The sequence below is a fragment of the Felis catus genome, chromosome A3, assembly GCF_018350175.1.
Source record: "Felis catus isolate Fca126 chromosome A3, F.catus_Fca126_mat1.0, whole genome shotgun sequence".
Taxonomy (NCBI): Eukaryota; Metazoa; Chordata; class Mammalia; order Carnivora; family Felidae; genus Felis; species Felis catus.
This window is the reverse complement of record NC_058370.1, coordinates 30,625,273-30,641,581: the sequence shown is the minus strand read 5'-3', so window position 1 is coordinate 30,641,581 and position 16,309 is coordinate 30,625,273. Positions and strand designations below refer to the sequence as shown.

The 16,309-nt window shown below is 47.0% G+C and overlaps 1 pseudogene; it reads left to right on the top strand.

The window, feature by feature from the left end:
• The first annotated feature begins 7,004 nt into the window (after nucleotides 1-7,004).
• Nucleotides 7,005-7,687, top strand: LOC111559889 (annotated as a pseudogene).
• Nucleotides 7,688-16,309: the final 8,622 nt, after the last annotated feature.

The window sequence follows — 16,309 nt, the reverse complement described above, 5'->3', positions numbered from 1 at the left end:
TCACTGGATATAAAATCAATGCACAGAAATCAGTTGCATTTCTATATACCAATGATGAAGCAGCAGAAAGATATATCAAGGAATTGATCCCATTTACAATTGCACCAAAAACCATAAAATACCTAGGAATAAATCTAACCAAAGAGGTGAAAAATCTATATACTGAAAACTATAGAACTCTTATGAAAGAAATTGAATATGACACAAAGAAATGGAAAAACATTCTATGCTCATGGATTGGAAGAACAAATATAGTGAAAATGTCAATACTACCCAAAGCAGTCTACACATTGAATGCAATCCCTATCAAAATAACACCATCATTCTTCACAGAGCTAAAACAAACAATCCTAAAATTTGTATGGAACCACAAAAGACCCTGAATAGCAAAGTAATGTTGAGAAAGCAAACCAAGGCTGGAGGGTATCGCAATCTCGGACTTTAACCTGTATTACAAAGCTGTAATCATCGATCAAGACAGTATGGTATTGGCACAAAAATAGACACATAGATCAATGGAATAGAATAGAGAACCATGAAATAGACCCACAAATATACGGCCAACTAATCTTTGACAAAGCAGTAAAGAGCATCCAATGGAAAAAAGTCTCTTTAGCAAATGGTGCTGGGAGAACTGGACGGCAACATGCAGAAGAATGAATCTGGACCACTTGCTTGCACCGTACACAAGAATAAATTAAAAATAGATGAAAGGCCTAAATGTGAGACAGGAAACCATCAAAATCCTACAGGACAAAACAGACAGAAACTTCTTTGACCTCAGCCACGGCAACTTCTTATTTGACATGTCTCCAGAGGCAACAGAAATAAAAGCAAAAATGAACCATTGGGACCTCAAGATAAAAAGCTTCTGCACAGTGAAGAAAACAGTCAACAAACCTAAAAGGCAACTGACGGAAGGGGAGAAGATATTTGCAAATGACATATCATATAAAGGGTTAGTATCCAAAATCTATAAAGCACTTACCAAACTCAACACCCAAAAAACAAATAACCCAGTGGCTGGCTGGGTGGCTCTGTTGCCTAAGGGTCCAACTGCAGCTCATGATCTCATCGTTCATGAGTCTGACCCCCACATTGGACTTCTGTTGCCAGCATGAAGCCTGCTTCGGATCCTCTGTCTTTCTTTCTCTGCCTCTCCCCCACTTGTGCTCTCACTCTTCCTCCGTCTTTCTCTCTCTCTCTCTCTCTCTCTCTCTCTCTAAAAAATAAAATAAATATTGAAAAAAAAGATTCTCAATATCACTCATCATCAGGGAAATACAAATCAAAACCACAGTGATATACGACCTCACACCTGTCAGAATGGCTAAAATTAACAACTTAGGAAACGACAGGTGTTGGCAAGAATGTGGAGCAAGGGGAATCCTTTTGCACTGATGGTGGGAATGCAAACTGGTGCAGCCAGTCTGGAAACCAGTATGGAGGTTCCTCAAAAAATTAAAAATAGAACTACTCTATGATCCAGCAATTGCACTACTAAGTATTTATCCAAAGGATACAGGTGTGCTGATTCGAAGGGGCACATGCACCCCAATGTTTGTAGCAGTCCTATCAACAATAGCCAAATTATGGAAAGAGCCCAAATGCCCATCAACTGATGAATGGATAAAGAAGATGTGGTATATACACACAATGGAGTACTACTTGGTAATGAAAAAGAATGAAATCTTGCCATTTGCAATGACGTGGATGGAACTAGAGTGTATTATGCTAAGCAAAATAAGTCAGTAGAGAAAGATATCATATGATTTCACTCATGTAGAATTTGAGAAACTCAATAGATGCACATAGAGGAAGGGAAGGAAAAATAAGGCAAGAACAGAGAGGGAGGCAAACCATAAGAGACTCTTAACTACAGAGAACAACCTGAGGACGGTTGGAGGGGAGGTCGGTGGGGGGATGGGTTAAATGGATGATGGGCATTAAGGAGGGCACTTTTTGGGATGAGCACTGGGTGTCAAATGTAACAGATGAATCACTGGGTTCTACTCTTGAAGCCAGGACTACACTGTATGTTAACTGTATGTTATTAACATTTTATGTTAGCTGTATGTTAACTAACTTGGATTGAAAAATTTTAATGTAATTAAAAAATAGTCACATACAAAGTCGCATAGTTAAGATGGACATATGATGGAAATTCATAGGCAACGAGATCCGCATGGCTTGAGACAGCAAAGCTCTCTCAGATCTGTAATCACTCTAAATCCACCAGTGACCTCAGCTGACGGGAGCCGGTCGGATTCTCCCTACTTGACAGAAGAGGAATCTGTGATCCAAAGAGGTGTTACGTGGTCACAGAAGTCACTCACGGAATTAACCAGCACTTTCGCCCAGTTTCCATGCCCGGCCCTCATATATCCCAACGTTTTCTGAGTCGAATCACCATGCATTCCCCCACTAATCCCACCAACCCCTTTGCTTGTAAAACTACCCTCAATTATGCCAACTACAAGTGTTTACCCTGACCCCTCCCCCGCTCTCCACAGCCCCAGTGTTCCACTTCTGGAACCACAAGTAGGCTGGGGGGGGGGGGGGGGGGGGGTGGGTAGAAACGATTCGGGAGTCACCAAAGTTCTCACCAGATCCACGAGGGGGCAAAAGAGAGCTAACGGGCGTGCTGCCATCCATTCTCTGGCTCCCAGCCCGGGGAGGAGGAAATGGAACGCGGAGCAGAGAGGAGGCCGCCTCGGAGCTGGGATGGGTAGGCAGGGGCCAAGGGAGGGGGGGGGGGGCGGGAGCTTGTCAACTGCTCCCCTCCTCTCCCCCTCCCCCGCCCGCCCTCATATCCACGGTGGGAAGGGCCTCTGTCACAGCCACAGCTATAGGCAGTGTGTGGTTTTGGCTGGAGTGAAGCCTCAACTGCAAGACTCACCTGGAGGCAGAGGGCGGGGCTGTTACGTGGCAGTCAGCCATTGGCTGCGGGCTGCCGGGGGTGGGGACACAGAGCCTAGTAAGCACTAGAAGTCAGGGGTGACCCAGCAGCTGGCAACTTGCACTACAGCTGCGGGTGGCGCACTAGCCTGTAAAGGGACCTGGGGGAGGCACCAACAAGTGACTCCTTAAGTCCCCTGTCCAGTTTACTCCTGTCCCCTTCCAGCCTCTCTCGCTCTTTCCAGGGTAGGAATGGGGAGCCTATCCTGCAGACCCAGACCCTGGGAGTTTTCATAGCAGCTTGACAAAGTTCGTGAGAGTCTAATGGGTCCTGAGGCCCGGCCTCCTGCACTGGATCCTCTAGCCGGCTCCTCCTGGCCGAGCCCAGGGGAATCTCTTGCACAACATTTGCCTGTCTCCTATTTCTTGCCTGACTACAGAGGGATTAGGTCATACTTTTAGCTTTTGACCTATTTCTTTTTCTCCAGAGGACGAGGCTAACTTTTTCCTCTTTATGGCTTTGCAAAAAACCAAGGTCCCATCCTCACCACTTTATCACTCAAACTAAAAGGGACTTGTGACTTTTAACTAAAAGGATGCTTATTAAAGCAGGAACACCGCATACCAGCGAAGATACCCACCCAGCTCCTGGTGGCTTTGGGAGCCCACTAAGCACCATAAAGTTTGAGAAAAATGAGTGTCCAACATCTGAACCTCCTGCCTGTGACCAGCCATCCCCACTGACTGAATCAGCACAGAAATTTAAATGAGATTTTTTTTCACTCCCATCTCCACAACTAGGGGCTTAGCCAATCCGACATTTCCACACAGGTCTTAAAGTCTATAGCAAGTGATGCGAGGAAAGGGGAACTATGGAATCTTCCAGCAACATCTAGGGGCTAGGGATAGTGGGGGCCACGGTGTCCCACCCCCACCCCCAGATGCTCTAACAGTGTGGTTTTGATGGTGGTGCTGGCTGTCCAGTCACCATTCCTTGTGCCTGTGTGATCTCTGGGTCCAGCTGCCCGGGTGTCCTGTGAGCTGATCAATACCCTTTCATTAGATTCCTCTGCTGCTCTAGTCATAGCCTGTTTCTGCTGCTTACAACTGTGACCTGACTGATGCAGGGTCTCTGAAGGGTTGGGCAAGGAAAGGTGATATGATCTTGATTTGATCTGCCTTGCACTTTGAAGAAATCCAAGCCCAGCGAAGACAAATGGGAGTAAACCGGTTAGACACTTAGGGCTCCTCGGGCATGGGTGGTGCCAGTGGGAGAAGTTGGATGGAACTTTAGAGGCGAAATCACATTGACTTGGTGATGTAGTGGATGGCGGAGAAGTAGAAAGGAGGCATCGTGATGTCACCCAGGTTTCTGTCTTTTGTAAATGGGTGGTGTGGGAGATTGATCGCAAAAATGGCCCCGTTTCCCTCCCCTACCATCAATGTGACTTTGTAGTGCCTCCCATCAAGGGGCAAAGCCTATTTCCGAACACCTTCAAGCAAGGCTTAGCCTTGAGACTTGTTTGGCCAGGAGGCCGTGGTGGAAGTGACAGTGTATCAGTTCCAAATCACAACTTCATGAGGACTTGTATGTTTTCACTTGCTTTCCTGGACCCCTGCAATTGTTATGTGAACAAGCCTGGACTGGCCTACTGGAGGGCCATGCCACACCAGCCAGCTCCCAGTCAACCCAGCAACTGCTCACTCATGCCCAGCTAAGATTAGCTGAGCCCAGCCAACCTATAGACCCATGAGAAATAATAAATAGTTAATGCTTTAAGCCACTAAGTTTTGGGATGGCTTGTTATGCAGCAAGAAATAACTGACTAGATAGATAGATAGATAGATAGATAGATACTAGAGAGGGAGAGAGAGAGATCCGTCCTGACTCAAGCCCATCACCCTCTGGCCTTTCAAGTATCTCTGGTTACCTGATCTTGGTGGTGATCTCCTCTACCCACAAGTTTGGACTTTCCTGTCCCAAGTCTGGCTTTACTATATTTGAATTTGCTCTGCTTTTTAAATGTTCTTTCTTGGGCATCCCAGCCGCAGCTCAGGCCAGCCCCTGGGCTTCCTACGCCTCAGAAGTCTGCCTATATCCCAGAATCCCTGCACCCAGCATCAGTCCCTGTTGCTGGCCTTTGAGATTTGCTTTGCTTGAGTCCTCCAAGTAGGTAAGGGCTGGTCACAAAATGCTCTATGAGCCTGGGTTCTCAATCTCAGAAGTGATTCAAACCCTTAACGCCCCATTCAGGAGACACTAGGCCCCAGCACAGAGCAGCTGGGGGACCCCATGCTCCTTTGTTCCCATTTTCAAGGCCTCATCTGTGCCCTTCTAGAGCTTCTGTGACTCGCTGATCCTCCCATGACCTCTTTGACAGGCTGCCCTCTGCTCCTCTCCACCCAGTACTCAATACTGGGCCCCCAGGGAGTGCCAGGCTCTGTGTAAGTCTCAGCCTGTGTGGGTCCCCAGAAACCACTTCGTCCCACCAAACTCAAAGGCCCCCAGGCAGCTGGTGGAGATGGGGAGCTGGGAACTGACCTAGGACCTCTGTTTTGCCTCCTGTGAGTAAAGATTTCCCAGAACACAGTAGAAAGGACAACTTATTGAGTAAAACCCCATCAACTGACATAATTTTCACATCTTCACTTTCCATCTTTCCTTGGCAGACAAGAGGCATCTAGGCCTGGTGGAGACACAATTTTCTCTTTCTATCATGAACTTCTGCCATGTGAGGAGAGAGAGGAGGAAGTGAAGACTCTTCCCAAGACCTAGGGAGAACCTGCTTCACATCTTCTTTCCTGGGCACTAGGGAGAGGCTGTAGATAAAGCAGATGGGCCTGAAAGCGTGAAGAACACATACTTCCGCCTTGTTATCTGGGATGCTTGTCCTTCCGGGCATAGAAACAGCTGTCGCCCCGCCCACATCCACCTCACCTACCCCAGATGCCCCCCACCATGGAGGCTGCTCCTCCTGGGCTCTCTGTCAAACAATGTCAGAGCATGTTGGGGGATAAATCCATCAGTGATCCAGAATATGGGGGCCTGTGGCCTCTCCGTCTACTACAGCTGCCGGTGGGTGTGGGTTGGCAATGGCTACAGTCCCTGGGAGAGGATGTCCAAAGGGCTGTTCTGGGGAAGGCTTGCTGAGGGGCACCGAGCCTTGGGGAAAGAGGGGGCGGCAATGGCGGACTTTCCCCAGCCCCCTGCCTGTTCAAAGTGTGTGCTCATCTGACTCTCATAAGGCCCTGTGCCTGCAGTTCCAGGCAGGCACCTGCAGAAGCAGGGGGGCCTCTGGGGCTCCCTCATCGATAGAATCTACAGTCTGGCAAAGAACATGCAGAGAGGAGGAGGCAAAAGAGTGAGGGTCACGCCAAACTCAGGGGGCACTGAGGGAGGTCATTCCATGACTTGATACTCTTGGAATCTGTCCTGATCATACGAAAGTGGCCTTGGAGAGCAGCGAGGGCTAGGGAGCTGGCGGTCTCTTCGTGGATGCCCAAGCCCTTCCCTGAGGTCTTCCCTGATGAAGATGCAGCAGAAAGGAGGGCAGAGCGGGAGAGCTGGTGAGCCTTCTTTCCTGTTCCTTCACCTGAGAAGTCGTGAGACCCGTCCTCAGGATGTGCGGTTGCAGCCTGAGACTAGGAGGACACCAAGTCAGAGAGCTGGAGGGGGCTGAGGCTGGCCGCCAGGGGGCAGTGGTGAACCCCACAGCCTTGCCAATCAGCACAGCAGCTCCTCCCAGAAAGCAAGCCAGGCTCTGACTAGCTGAGATGGTGCTTTAAAAATCCCAGCCAGGAGCGCCTGGGTGACTCAGTCAGTGAAGCCAACAGGCTCTTGGTTTCGCTCAGGTCGTGATCTCACAGTTTGTGAGTTCAAGCCTCTCATGGGGCTCTGCACTGACAGCACAGAGCCTGCTTGGGATTCTCTGTCCCTCTCTCTCTGCCCCTCCCCCACTCACATTCTCTCTCTCTCTCTCTCTCTCTCTCTCTCTCTCTCTCTCAAAATAAATAACCTAAAAAAAATAAAAAATAAAATAAACAGCCGGTGGCTGCTCCACTGACCCCATGAGGAGTCCTCAAGCTGGGAGGGGTGAGATGCCCTCGGAGAAACCTTTGCCCCAATAAGCAGACCCCTAACCAATCAGGTTTCAGCGCCAAAAATGGGAGCTTATGCGGTAACAACCTAGCCTAATAACCTAGTGGGACCTCTAATCCTGGTCTCAGACTGCCCCCCACTGGTGAAGACGGTGCCAAAGCGAAGAAGGAAGTCCTTGCCCCTCCCAAAGCTGAAGCCAAAGCAAAGGCTTTGAAGGCCGAGAAAGCAGCACTGTAAGGCAGCCACAGGCACAAAAGATAATAAGATCTACATGTCACCCACCTTCCAAAAGCGCAAGACACCGTGTTGCCAAAGGCAGCCCAAACATGCTCGAAAAAACACCCCCAGGAGAAATGAGCTTGACCAACATGCCATCATCAAGTTCCCCCTGACGACCGATGTGGACTTGTGTCCACACTTGTGTTCATTGTGGACATCAAGGCCAACAAACACCAGATCAAACAGGCTGGGAAGAAGCTCTATGACATTGATATGGCCAAGGTCCCTACCCTGATCAGGCCCAATGGAGAGAAGAAGGCGTATGTTCAACTGGCTCCTGACTATGATGCTTTGGATATTGCCAACAGAATTGGGATCATCTCAACTGGGCCCAGCTGGCTAAATTTAGAAGTCTAAATTTTTTTCACCATAAAAAAAAAACCAAATAAATAAAAATAAAATCACACAAAGTTGTGCTCTTTGACCAACAACGACAGGGAATTTGTAGTACCAAATACCCACATTAGAAAAGAGATCGGGACGCCTGGGTGGCGCAGTCGGTTAAGCGGCCGACTTCAGCCGGGTCACGATCTCGCGGTCCGTGAGTTCGAGCCCCGCGTCAGGCTCTGGGCTGATGGCTCGGAGCCTGGAGCCTGTTTCCGATTCTGTGTCTCCCTCTCTCTCTGCCCCTCCCCCATTCATGCTCTGTCTCTCTCTGTCCCAAAAATAAATAAACGTTGAAAAAAAAGAAAAGAGAAACAAAAAAAAAAGAAGAAGAAAAAAAAATCCAGCATAAAGAAGGAAATCATAAAGATAAAAGCAGATATCACTACATCAGAACACAAGACAATGATAGATAAAAACAATAAAACAAAAAGTTGTTTCCTTGAAAAGATTGATAAGATAGATAAGCCTCTAACAAAACAGACAAAAGAAGGAAGAGGGAAAACACAAAATACCAATATTAGGAAAGAAACAAGGGCTGTCATTACAGACTCTGCAGACATTGAAAGGATAATACGAAAACACCATGAAGACCACACACACAAATTTGACAACTGAGACGAAATGGGCAAAGTCCTTGAAAACCACAAACTACCACAATTCCCTCCCCCCATACGAAATGGATAATTTAAGCAGACCTTTAGCTAGTAGGGGCATTGGATTCATAATCTTAAAACTCCCAAGAAAGAAATATCCAGATGATTTCACTGGAGGAGTCTATCCAGTGTGTAAAGAAGAATTAACATCAGTTCTAGACAATCTCTTTCAGAAAATAGAAGTGGAAGGAACATTTCCCGATTCATTTTCTGGATCCAGTATTATCCTGATATCAAAAACAGGCAAAGACAAGACAAACAAAAGAAAACTATAGACCAATACCCTTCATGAATATAGATGCTATTGTCCTTAACCAAATATTAACAAATAGAATTCAACGATATCTTTTAAAAGACATGTATATGTATATCATCACCAATTGTGGTTTAATCCGTGTAGAAAAGCCTGATTTGGTATTTGAAAATCAATGTCATCCACTATATTAACAAGAAGGAAAATCATATCAACTGATGTAGAAAGGCATTTGACAAAACCCAACATCTGTTCATGATTAAAAAAAAAACCTCTCAGAAAATTGGAAATAGAAATGTCCCCAACTTGATAAAGCACTTGATAAAGTTTTCTCTACAGAAAACTACAACATCATCTTTAATGGTGAAAGAGTGAATGCTTTTCCATCCTCACCAGTGCCATTCGACATAGCACTGGAAGATCTAACCCACGCAAAAAGGCAAGGCAAGGAGATAAATATCACGCATGCAGATTCAAAAGAAAGAAAGAAAACTCCTCTGCAAATTACCTGATTGCCTACCTAGAAAATCCCAAGGGATTTATAAAAAACAAAAACAGAAAACAAACAAACAAAAACTTCTGAAACTAATAAATAAGTTCAGCAGGGTTGCAGCATACAAGATCAACATAAAAAAATCAACTGTAGTTTTTTTCTATCTCATGCACTCAGAGAATGTATTTGAAACAAACAAAACACCAGCAGAGGTCTGGTGGGAGTCCCCATGATAGAATCTATAGGCTGGCAAAGAACATGCAGAGGGGAAGAGGTAAAAGAGTGAGGGTTAATCCAGACCAAGGGGGCCTAAGGGAAATCATTCCATGACCTGATACTCTTGGAACCTGTCCCGAACATACAAAAGTGGCCTTAGAGAGCAGGGCAGCTGGAAAGCTGGGGTTTTTTGGGTCTGACACCAAAAACACAGGCAACAAAAGCAAAAATAAACAAGTGGGACTACATAAAACTAAAAAGTGTCTGCACAGCGAAGGAAACAATCAACAGCATGAAAATGCAACCTATAAAATGGGAGAAAATATTTGCAGACAGTATATCTGATAAGAGGTTAATACCCAAAATATATAAAGAACTCATGCAACTCAATAGCAAAAACAAAAACAAATAATTTAATTTTAAAAATAGGCAAAAGACCTGAAGGGGCGCCTGGATGGCTCAGTCAGTTAGGTGTTCGACCCTTGATTTTGGCCCAGGTCATGATCTCATGGTTCACGGATCGAGCCCCACACCGGGCTCTGTGTTGACAGCACGGAGCCTGCTTGGGATTCTCTCTCCCTCTCTCTCTGCTCCTTCCCCCCCCCCCCACCTTCAAAATAAATAAACAATTTTTTTTTTAATAGACAATGGGTGACTGGGTGGCTCAGTCAGTTAAGCGTTAGACTCTGGGTTTTGGCTCGGGTCATGATCTCACAGTTTCATGAATTTGAGCCCCATGTCAGGCTCTGTATGCTGACCGCATAGAGCCTGCTTGGGATTCTCTGTCTTCTTCTCTCTCTGCCCCTCCTCTGCTCACGCTCTCTCTGTCTCCCTCAAAATAAAAACAGAAAACAAAAAAGAAAATAGCTTGGCAATTTCTTTTAAAAGCTAAGCATACACTTACCATACAACCCAGCAATTGTACTCCCAGACATTTATCCCAGAGAAATAGAATTATGTCCACACAAAAGCCTGTCAAGAGTTGCTCACTACAGCTTTAAATAAAGTAGCAAAAACAGGAAACAATCAAAGTGTCCTGCAAATGAATGGTTAAACAAACAGGTACATTCACACTATGCATTACTAGGCAAAAATGGAAACAAACAATTGGTATATGTGACAACCCAGATGGTTCTCTGGAACATGGTGGGGGGGAATATAAAAGGTCACATGCTACATGCTTCTACTTGTGTAACATTTCTCAGAATGACAAAAATATGGAGACAGAGGACACATCAGTGATTGCCAGGGATTAGGGACGGTAAGGAGAGGGGCAAATATGACTACAGAGGATTAGAGAGAGGGAGATCTTTGTGGTGATGAAATAGCTCTGTATCTTGACATGGGTGATGCTTACACAAATCCATACGAGTAACAAAATAACATAGAACTCTACATACATTGTATCAATGCCAATTTTCCAGTTTTGATAATGTGCTGTAGTTAGGTTAGATGTAACCATTGGGGGAAGCCAGATGAGGGGTACAGGGTACATGAGACCTTTTCTTACCGTCTTTGTAACTCTCTGTGAATTTATAACAAATTCAAAATAAAGCTTTTTTTTTTTTTTTAATCGATATATACTAGTTCCCAGTGATGACAGCCTGGGTTAGACCGTGTTGGCTTTTGAAGTTCTGGAATGGGAGAGAAACAAGCACATATTTTTGGTATGTGGGAGAGAGGGAGAGGAACCAGAATAGACAAATGAATTTCAGCTGTGTCTTACACTTCTTTCATCCTGGTGGCAGAAAGTGGCAGGCAGACTGTAAGACCTGGAAAGTGAAGGCTCCAAGGACTGCTTGCACTGTAGTTTCCTAAACCCTAGGGTTCCTTCCCCTCACTACGGAGTTACTCTCTACCCAGAAAGCAGCCAGCCTCTCAGAGCATGGCACCCCAGAAACTGATCTGTGCTGGTCCTTGGCAATCCTCCAGACCAACTTCTCCTTTGACCAATGGGGAGCTAAGGCTCAGAGAAGGGCAGCAGCCTTCTGAGTATCACACGGATAGATTATAGCATCACAGAGGGGACATGAATAACCCTGACATCTGAGTGAAGATTGGAGGAGTTGGGGATAGAATGGTACAAGCGTAGTAAGAGCTGGTGATGGGAGACCAGTTAAGAGCCATTGAAATAGTAAAGGAATAGTAAGAGCCAATGAAATAGAAGAGGACTTAGGACTTAGAGATAGATTGCATGGGGCAGGGTGGGAGAGCGGAGAGGCAGGGGAGTAAGGGAGGTATCTAGTCTGACCTCAGCCTTCTGGCTTATACACTAGATGGATGGGGCTGCCATTTTAATAAGACATGGAGTGGGGTGTGGAATACTCCCAAGAACTGGATTTGGAGGACTAAGAATCCTATCTCAAATCCACTCAGCCTGAGGTCCCTGGAAGATAACCAGAGAGAGTTGTTTAGGAAACACTGTGCTACTTGAGTTCAGAGCTCCAGGAAGGGGTCTGCATTGGTCATTGGATTCAACTTAAAATGAGGCAAGTACACGAAAAGAATGTCAAATTCCGTTCCAGCTGAATCCGGGTGGGAAAGGAATATGAAGGGAGGACTGGCTTACAAAATTCCAAAATAGACTGTCAAGTTGGAAAGAGGTAGCCCAATAATTGGGTAGAGGAGTTACTGAAGTGACATTGATTCCTGCTACCACATTAACAGATTAGAGATAGGAAACTGAGAATCAAAGCTGCCCTCTAATAAATGTACAATCATTAAAAAGTATGTGGCTCAGTTCAGTGGCGCTCCACAGCCTCCTGCCTTCCCAGCCAGATTGCAACCCCCACCCCAGTGCCTCCTTTATAGAAATTCTGGAGCTGTAGCACCTCTTCTCACATCCAGCAGGGAACCATGATTCAGGGCTGGGCACACTGGCACGAGAACCCTTTGGTTCATCCAAGTCCACTGCCCTGGGTCCCAAGTCTACTTTTGCAGACCATTTGCATGTTAATTTGCACTGCTTTGCAAACCCTGGGTTCCTTTTTAAAGGACTACTGCCTCTCTGTCCCATTCCACTCTCATCTCTTTACACATACCCCTAAATACTGTGGGCTTTGGTAATGAAAAAGAAGCCGTCTTATTTGTGGGGTCCCTAAGCTTCTGTATTCATTCAAAATCCACCATTGGGGCCCCAAAATCCATTATGGAAACATAGGCTGCCCTCAAGGACTGGAGGCTATATCTTGCTCTCCTATCTCCATCTTCTAATATAGCCCATATGATGGGGAGGGGAACACAACTTCACCCCACCTCCCAGCTCCCAGACAGGAAACTGAGTTGGTGGGATTGGTGGGAAAGGATTGGGGTCTAAGGACCTACACACTCAGCCAAAGACTCAACTCCTGGAGAGGAGCCCAGCAATCAGAACTCTCTGCAACTCAGTTGAAGTGACCTATTCATAAAGCACATGGCCAGATAATAAAGGCCCTTAATAGTTGGAGGGTGAGTCTTGCTTCCTGTCCTGGAAAGCAGGAGAGGTATCGTGGGACCACAATCTGGAAACGGGCACTATGCCTGAGTTTTGTGGCACAGAGAGACTCCTCACACACTCCCTGCCCTGCCAAAGAGACTCCAGGATGAGAAAGACAAGCCCTTGGGTTTGGAAATCCCTCATCCACTTTGCTTGAACTTCACACGCCCGTTGAGAGGCTGCCTTGGGTGTCCTGGACTCTGGTCTCAGGGTATATAAAAGTGGAGACCAAGTGACTCCTCTGTCCCCTCCCATTGGGCCTAATTAACCCACACCAAACCTCACTGCACACCATGGCTGGCTTCTGGAGCAAGCCTATGTTCACTCAAGAACCCATACCCTCCAGCCAAGCCTACGGCCCCTCTGCATAGCCTCTTGCTGAGCACTGCAATCTTCTGCTGCTGCTACTGCTGTTACAGCTCCACTGGAAATGGAGCCCCCACACAGATGCCCCCAGGGATACTCAGGACTCAATGCACTAGAATCTCAAGATACCAAAGGTTTGCATGTGGTGCTCTGTGCAGAACAGAGGAGGCGGGGCTGCATTAACCCCTGACGTCCCCAGCCTCCAAAATGGCTCCCGATGACCCTCCCCTTCCTACTATTCATGACGTCATGCAGAACCCTCCAACACTGGACAGAGCTACCAAGCCGTTGGTAGGATATACAGAAATGTCGGTATGTGCCTTCAAAAGCTAGGTCATAGAAAGCATTGCAGCTTCTGCCTCGCTTTCTTGGACCTCTTGTTCTGGGGCAAGCTAGCTGCCATGTCCTAAGGACACTCAAGCAGCCCTATAGGGAGGCCCATGTGGAGAAGAACTGAAGCCTCTCACCAACAGTCTGTACTAACTTGCCAGGTGTCTGAGTCAGTCGTCTTAGGAACAGACCTTCCAGCTCCATCCAACCCTCCTGTTGACGGCCACCAAACTATCGCTTTATGAGAGACCTTCAGCCAGAACCACCCAGCTGAGCTGCTCCTGGATTCCTGACCCACAGAAACTGTGAAGATGAGACGTGGGTTTTGTTCTTTTAAACTGCTAAGTTATGGGGCGCCTGGGTGGCTCAGTCAGTTGAGCGTCCGACTTCAGCTCAGGGCATGATCTCGCAGCTCATGAGTTTGAGCCCTGCGTCAGGCTCTGGGCTGATGGCTCAGAGCCTGGAACCTGCTTCAGATTCTGTGTCTCCCTCTCTCTCTCTGCTCCTCCCCTGCTCGCACACTGTCTCTGTCTCTCTCTCTCTCTTTCAAAAATAAACAGTAAAAAAATTCTTTTATTTTTTTTTAAATTAAAAAAAATTTTTTTTAATTTTAACTGCTAAGTTTGGGCATAATTTAATACACAGCAGCAGATAACTAATATGGTATGTTTTCCTTTCTCCTGGGTAACTACCTATGAGAAGAATTGCTAGGTCCTATGATATATGTTTAACTTCGTAAAAAGCTGCCAGTTTTCCAAAGCGGTTGTCCCATTTTATGCTCCAGCCTATACCATGTGCCAGTTCACTTGCTTTTCTCTAAGACCCATCTCACCAAAGAAAACTAACATTGCCTTTGATTACAGGACACAGCAAGGTGCAGGACCCCAGTTCCACCAAACTGCTATACATTCCTCCCTAGCTCCTCTGCCTTATGAACCAGCCAATGGGCCATTGCCAGGATTGGAATGAATCTCTGGTCCTTCCACAGACTTGGAAACTCTCTCCCATCTGATCACATGCACGGCCTTGGAAATCATCCTGTCCTTTAGAGTTAACAAAGCCCTTTCCCTCATGTGCCCAGAGTTCCTCCAGGCCTCACCACCCCATGGACACAAATGAGGTTGCCTTAACAGGAAAAATACACATCTCATGGGCTTTTACCCTCATCTGAAGACCACGGGTGTCTCAGGGCCCCTTAACTTGCCCCAGTTATTTCTGAAAGCCCCCAGGCCCTTCCAGATGAACTTAGCACCGTGACTCCTCCTAGAAAGCCAAGTCCTTAGAAGGCACTGCGGAGCAACATCTTACCAGTGCCCCCGCCAGAGTGCCCTAAAGATCAGCACTGTGGTCCCTCCTAAATTCCAACCGTTCATCCCCTCGCACTCCCCAAGTTGCCAACCCCATACCATGATAGGTCTGAATATCATGCAGAAATGTGAAGAGAACCCTTGTGGCATGTTCTGTTGGTACCCTGACCAGACCCCCTTTCCCAGGCCACTGTGCTCATCCACCAGCTGCTACAAGGCTGCTCCCTTCTCCCGAGAATTGCCCTTGGCTGATGGGTGACTCTAGAAAGTTTTACTCCCCACCATCCTCCCAGCATCTGATTGACACTTAGGGAAAAAAGCCTGCCCTGCTGACCTCAAGGGGGGACAACTCTCTGGTCCATTCACACCCTAGAGCCCCTTGTGGGATGAGGGTGAGGCTAGATGCCAGCTTAGACCCCATCCTTGCTGAGCATCTTCCCCTGCCCTGTCCTGCTTCCCCTCCCTCCTGTTTATACTTCTCCAAAAGCATGCCCTCAAAAAATCACTTGCTCAAGAGTTTCCATTTCATCTTCTTATGCCAGAGAAGAAAAGACATGTCCCAACTTTGTGTCCAGAAACGTGCTACAATCTCACTTAGGCCCCAGGATTTCCCAAAGGCCCTCATGAAACGAGATCTGGTGTCCGCCATTATCCCCTCTCTGCAAGCCAGAGAGCTGGGTGGGAGTATAGATACCACACCAACCCTCTCACTCCACTCCTGCTCATCCCCACGCATCCCTACCCACCAGTGGCCACATGAACCATTTCCTCCATACAAAGATGCCTTCCTGCTAGATCCCACCCTCTAGGACACCCACTATAATATGAATACATGGCATATGCATATATGGTATTTTCATCTGACCTTCAAAACAATCCTGTTCAATCACTATTATTAACTCTATTTTACCAGCGAGGAAGCCAGAAGCGATTTACTGCAAAGCTAATGAAGCTTAAGCTCACTTGCCTGAGCCCCTTCCTGCAATTTTGTGATCCTAGTCTGGTATTCTTCTGTTGAAGGAGGGCTCCCAGCTTACATCAGATTTGGGCCCCTCGGAACCTAACTCTGCCCTTGGAGAAACTGAGGCTCTGCATGGTGAGGCACCTTGCTCCAGGACAGACTTGTTGAGTCATAGAAGCAGAACTTGGCCCAGGTTTGCTTCCAAGACTTTTCCTGTGCTCTATCCAACGATGCATCCCTGAGGCTCCTCCAGGCCTGTGGCACAGAGACCAGCCCTTGGTCTTCCTTGCCCCCCCCCCCCCCGCCCCAGCATGCACTTCCCTGGCTGCCAGCTGCCACCCCTCCTTCTGCTCTGGCACATTATCGTGGGAGCCTGCCAGGCCAGAGTGTGCTTGGGCAGGGCTATATTTAAATATCAGGGTGGAAGTATGTCTACATGCATGCCCCCAATGGATATAGACACCCAGAGAGCCTTATCATATGCATATGCCTGAAATGTACTGTTTGTACATTACAGTACAGACCTGAAATAGACCCTCTGTTTGCCTGTGTCTTCTCTATCAGCCAAGATGGCAGGCTGATAGGGTACTAC